Source organism: Onychostoma macrolepis, chromosome 18, assembly GCF_012432095.1.
Source record: "Onychostoma macrolepis isolate SWU-2019 chromosome 18, ASM1243209v1, whole genome shotgun sequence".
NCBI lineage: Eukaryota > Metazoa > Chordata > Actinopteri > Cypriniformes > Cyprinidae > Onychostoma > Onychostoma macrolepis.
This window is the reverse complement of record NC_081172.1, coordinates 22,083,800-22,089,201: the sequence shown is the minus strand read 5'-3', so window position 1 is coordinate 22,089,201 and position 5,402 is coordinate 22,083,800.

Sequence of the window (5,402 nt, the reverse complement as noted above, 5' to 3'; positions counted from 1 at the left end):
AAGTCTGACCTATTAGAAGTAGTTTTAAAAGCTTACAGATTTAAGGTGTTCAGTTAAAGAAGTCTGAAGTTAGAATAAACAGTAGTTTGTACAGCTTGAAGCTGAATAATTTAAGGTCATGCAGTCTATCACATAGATAACTACAGGTTGGATAGAAGTTTGAAGGCTTTCAGTTTGTAATTATTGCAGCCTTGGTGATCATAAGAGTCTTAAAAAGCAGTACAAATTAAGGTTTGTGTTTTTGAATTCATCTGTGTCATAGTGAGGTATAAATACAGACAGCATTAGTGATTGTGCAATGAAAAAGTAAAAACAATTTCAATAAATTTGAAGAAGAACAAATGTATTTATTAAATCAAATGAACATAAATGGGCATTAGCATAAACACAAATAAGTAATAATGTCAAATAATTATAACTATTATACAAGTGTGTGTGTGTGTGTGTATATATGTATATATATACAAGCACCACTAATAATAATAATAAGTATGCAAGATAACAATAGTGATGCCTTGCCTTTGGCAAGCACCACTAACTAGAAAATACATTTCCTGAAGAAAATGTGAGTGGTGCTTGCAGTGGCAAAACTCGGCGCTGGGCAGATACTACAGTGTTCTGTGTGATTGTAGAGAGCCAACTCCCATGTCCGTATGATGTTGTGGAGCTGAGATATGGCTTCTTTATGTTGCTATACGGTTGCTAGGGTTCTCTATGTGAGATTCGCAAGATGGCGGCGCAATTTTGCGGTATTTTTCTTACTCATCTCGGGACTGTTCGTGCAGAACAGTTGTGCCTTTACATCGTACACCCGTTGTGAGCTTTTGGATATCGGTTTGTGAATTTCCGACATTTTTATGGACAATCTTCGACTCCTTCCTGAGATCGCTAGGACACCCGAGGCTATGCACCCTACCCGGCCGGGCGGAAATGCTCGCAGGCGGCGTCGAGATCGTAAACAAAGGCGGGGGAAGCGCGGAGGACTAAGAGCTAAGCTAAGGCTAACACCACACCGGCTCTCTTTACCCAGCATTTTCCTTGCCAATGTACGGTCGCTAGTGAACAAAATGGAGGAGATTCGACTCAGCATCACACACAGCAAGAAACTTTTGAACTGTAACGTCCTAATCTTCACGGAAACCTGGTTAAACAGCGGAATACCGGACACCGCTATTGAGCTAGCGGGACGCCACCCACTCCGGGCGGATAGAACATTAGATGGCTCCGGTAAGACCACAGGTGGTGGATTGTGCATTTACATTAACAAAGCTTGGTGCACAAACTCTGCTATTGTTGGGAGTCATTGTTCAGCTAACCTTGAGTTTCTCATGGTTAAATGTAGACCGTTTTATCTACCGCGAGTTCACTTCCACCATTATAACTGCAGCCTATATTCCCCGGATGCTGATGCCAAGCTTGCTATGAAAGAACTTCACGCAGCCATCAGTAAACAACAGACTGATCACCCGAAGCGGCTTTTATTGTTGCAGGTGACTTTAATCACTCAAACTTAAAGTCAGTGCTACCCAAGTTTCACCAGCATGTTTCCTGTCACACCAGAGGAAACAAAACCTTAGACCGTGTTTACACAAACATGGCTGGAGCTTCGTTGCGACACCCCTCCCCACCTGGGACAGTCAGATCACCTTTCTTTGTTCCTCACCCCAAATATGCACCCCTCATCAACCGTGTGAAGCCATCAGTGAAGACCATCAAGGTGTGGCCTGCGGGGGCAGATTCCACACTCCAGGAAAGGTTTCTACACACAGACTGGAGTATGTTTGCTTCTCAAGCCACCAGTGGCGCTCACACAGACATTGACTCTTACACCTCCTCTGTATTGGATCATATCAATATCACCATTGACAGTGTTACAACCCAGAAACAGATCACCACGTGTCCAAATCAGAAGCCTTGGATGAACAAGGAAGTGTGACTCCTGTTGAAGTCACGCAACACTGCCTTCAGATCAGGAGATGCACAAGCCTACAGCACACCCAGAGCAAACCTGAAGAGGGGCATCTGCCAAGGCCAAGCACTGCTACAAGCTAAAGATAGAGGGACACTTTTCCAACTCTGACCCTCGACGCATGTGGCAGGGCATTCAGGCCATCAGTGACTACAAACCCTACTCCACCACCGCAGCCACTGATGACAACTTCCTGAACGAGCTAAATTACTTTTATGCTCGCTTTGAAAGAGACAACAGAGAAACTGCCACCAAGCTCAATCACTCAGCTGACCACCCACCAATCATACTCTCCTCCACAGATGTCTGCAAGGCACTGAGCCGGATCAGCGCGCACAAGGCTGCTGGACCAGACAACATCCCTGGTCGTGTTCTCAGGGCATGTGCTGAGCAGCTCGCTGGGGTTTTTACAGACATTTTCAATCTGTCTCTTGCCCAAGCAGCCGTACCAACATGCTTTAAATGCACTTCCATTGTGCCAGTGCCAAAACACTCTAGCCCGAGATGCCCTAATGACTACCGCCCTGTAGCACTCACACCCATCGTTATGAAGTGCTTTGAGCGGCTGGTCCTGGATCACCTAAAAGACTCTCTACCATCCACATTGTACTCACACCAGTTTGCCTACCGTAGCAATAGGAGCACAGAGGATGCAGTTTCCATGGCACTGCACTCTGTGCTCACTCACCTGGACAATAAGAACACTTATGCACGTATGCTGTTTGTTGACTTCAGCTCAGCATTCAACACTGTCATCCCAACCAAGTTAATAGCCAAACTTGGAGACCTGGGCATCAATACCTCAATGTGCAACTGGATTTTGGACATCCTGACCAACAGACCCCAGAATGTTCGATCAGGATTCACCTGCTCCACATCCATCACACTTAACACTGGTGTACCACAGGGTTGTGTGCTAAGCCCGTTTCTCTACTCCCTCTTCACCTCCGACTGCAAGCCTGTGTATGGATTTAATTCCATCGTCAAGTTTGCAGACGACACCACGGTGATTGGCCTCATCAGTAACAACGATGAGACTGCCTATAGGGAGGAGATCCAGCACCTGGCCACATGGTGCACTGAAAATAACCTGCTCCTCAATACCACCAAAATGAAGGAGCTCATCGTGGACTTCAGGAAGGAGTCAAGAGGCACACACGACACCATCCACATCAATGGAATGGCTGTTGAGCGTGTCTCCAGTTTCAAGTTCCTGGGGATCCACATCTCGGCGGACATGTTGTGGAAAACCAACACCTCCAGCCTGGTCAAGAAGGCTCACCAGCGCCTCTTCTTTCTGAGGACACTGAGGAAGAATCAGCTCTCCTCGGCTATCCTGGTGAACTTCTATCGCTGCGCAATAGAAAGCATCCTGACCAACTGTGTCACAGTATGGTATGGGAGCTGCTCTGTTGGGGAGCGCAAGGCACTGCAGCGGGTGGTGAAAACTGCCCAGCGCATCACAGGGACTCCACTACCTGCCATCGAACACATCCAGAGGAAACGCTGTCTGCATCGAGCTCGCAGCATCCTTAAGGACTCCTCTCACCCAGCCCACAGACTGTTTTCTCTCCTGCCCTCCGGCAGGCGTTTCAGGTGCCTCCGGACCAGGACCAGCAGATTAAAGAACAGTTTCTTCCCCAGAGCTGTCTCTTTACTGAACTCTAACCCCCATTGATCCACTTCCTCATATATTGTTAACTCTTCTCTCCTACCTCACATCGACCTTATTTGCACTACTGAATGTAAATTTTTATTACAGTAACAACTGTTTACTTTTGTATCTTGCACTACCATACCTAAATTGGATTATGCTCATTTGCACTGCCGATTGTTGTTTACATTATCAATGTTTACATTAGCATTTTGCACCGTACGTCTAATTGTAATATGCAATCACTTCCACTGCACTTTTACACCTTATTTATAGTAATAGCCATCTGTATATATATTATATTGATAGTACATATCACCTGTAAATTCTGTTTATAGTAATAGCCATCTGTATATTTATTCACTATACATATTCACCTGTAAATTCTGTTTATAGTAATAACCATCTTTCTATATATATTTATATATACATTCAGTACATATCCTTGTCCTGCACTTATTCAACCATTGTATATCCTGCACTTGCTGCTATTGCACTTCTGGTTAGACCTAAACTGCATTTCGTTGCCCTGTACCTGTCACGAATCTGGTCTGCACTCCCGTTCATTTACCACTAGAGGTCACCCGCTCACCACATGGACTTTCACACCACACATCACATTGACTCCAATTCCCATCATCCAACACTGATCACAGCTGTCACCAATCACTCATTGCACCAATCACACGCACACCTGATCACACAGCATCACTAATCACACACACTATTTCAACCCTGGACATTCTCTCCCTCGTGGTCGAGTATTGTACGCATTATTGCTGCCCTACAGAGCCCTATTAGTTTTCCTAGCCTTGCCTAGCCTTTGTCGGATTGTGTTTTCCCCTGCCTGGACTATTGCTTACGTTGTTGGATTACCTCTCCTGTCTCGCCCCTCTGGATACTGTTCGCTGATCGTCGACCCACGCTTGCCCTAAGTTTTTCTCTTTGTCTTGTCCCTGCCATACCTGTTTGCCATTGTTTGACCCTGCCTGTTATGACCACGTCTCTGCCTAATAAAAGCCTGCACATGGATCCGCACGCCTCTCGTCTCGTCAGCCCCGTAAACAGAATACTCGGCCGCACAAGGATCCAGCGGCTTTTCACGCGGACATTGGCCAGGTATGGACACTGAGAGACAATTATTAACCCTCGAGCAGGGCTTGCGATCGCTCGAGGATTACATACAAGAGTACTTAGATTTAGCCTATTTTTCTGATCTGCCGGACTGTGTACTCATAGACTTCTTCTGCGAGGGCATTAACCAGCCGCTCAAATCGCGACTAATTCGCGAGGGTCCCCGTTTGTCTTTAAGTGATTTTATGGACTATGCTCTATTAACTGTGGGTTCTTCGTTCACTGTGGGAGGAACGTGACACCGCACTCAATTGTGTGATCGCAACCGCGCATGAGCACGCTCACAAAATGGCGGTGACAGCGGAGCCCGTTCACAAAATGGCGGCCACAACAACACCCTGTCATGTTCCTGCTGCCAGCCATAAGCCCAGTCAAGTCACAGCTTCGTGAGTCAAGCCAAGTCACAGCTTCGTGAGTCAAGCCAAGTCACAGCTTCTCTTCGTGAGTCAAGCCAAGTCACAGCTTCTCTTCGTGAGTCAAGCCAAGTCACAGCTTCTCTTCGTGAGTCAAGCCAAGTCACAGCTTCTCTTGAGTCAAGCCAAGTCACAGCTTCTCGTGAGTCAAGCCAAGTCACAGCTTCGTGAGTCAAGCCAAGTCACAGCTTCGTGAGTCAAGCCAAGTCACAGCTGCTCTTCGTGAGTCAAG